The sequence below is a fragment of the Nannospalax galili genome, unplaced genomic scaffold (genome assembly GCF_000622305.1).
Source record: "Nannospalax galili isolate Female #2095 unplaced genomic scaffold, S.galili_v1.0 scaffold391, whole genome shotgun sequence".
Taxonomy (NCBI): domain Eukaryota; kingdom Metazoa; phylum Chordata; class Mammalia; order Rodentia; family Spalacidae; genus Nannospalax; species Nannospalax galili.
Genome location: NW_008329323.1, coordinates 382119 through 383213, shown reverse-complemented (window position 1 = coordinate 383213; position 1095 = coordinate 382119).

Sequence of the window (1095 nt, the reverse complement as noted above, 5' to 3'; positions counted from 1 at the left end):
ATCCAAAGTTTGATAACTGACCATGACCTGTTTCCTGTAGTGATTTTTAGCGAATGGCAGTAACTGTCAGCAAAGAAATCTCAAAAAACAGTGAGCAGGCACAATACACAGCAATATCAGAGGGCAACAAGGGATAGGAGCCAAGGGATTGCTAAGCCAAATAGATTACAAAGTTTTGAGAGTGTTAACATTGGTTTCAACAACATCTGATTCATTTACAAAGAAACAGTACTTCTCCCAATATCATATAGTCCCAATGTTCAACAGTTATCAAGTCCAATGTTCTTTTGTTGTGAAGCACAACTTCTGGCGAGAAAGTTCATTTGTTGTTGGAGAAACTCCAGGCTGTCAGTCACTGATGTCACAGTTTGTCGCAGTCAGAGCAGAATCAGATGTAGCTCGCTGCAGTCTGTTGCCATAGCCACGCCTCCAGCATCCAGGGAGAGTGCAAATTCGATCTCTGTGAGCAGGGGGAAGAAGATATTTTCTCTGCTAGCAGCTCCTGGGATGCAATTATTATACAAAGAGAAATCAACACAGCGATGTATGCTGTACTGGGGAGGCTTGCTGCTGAAAATGTAACTGAATAGTTAGTTGTTTGAATCCACTTAGACGAAAGTCAGTGAAGTCTTTTTCTGTTCCTAAGGGAAGAAAGTTAGACTTGTTTCAGGACATAGTCAATCTTATTTGGTCCTCTCTCTTTCCTGTAAAATGACATTGTAAATTAGCACAGACATGGCTGCAGCTGTAAGCTGTTGAGAGACATGAAAGTTAGCTGTAGGGCACCTAGAAGATACGCCTGAGTTATTACTTTAATGTTCCACCGATTGTCCCATGGATCTGATACTTTCACTGAAAAATAAAATCTCTAGAACATGGTATTAGGGAGAGTGGGGGCTGTCTGAAGAATTGCTGCTAAGCAGGGTAAAGACAGCCATGAGAATGACAAAAAAGGGAGCTCCAGGGGGATATCTGTGGCGTGCAGTTTCCACTAGGTCATGGATCTCTCTCCACGTGATCTAGTGTGGCTTTGGGTAACGTCTCTGCCTCTTTCTTTTCTTTGTCTCTGTCAGGGTCATGCAAGCCATTTTCTTC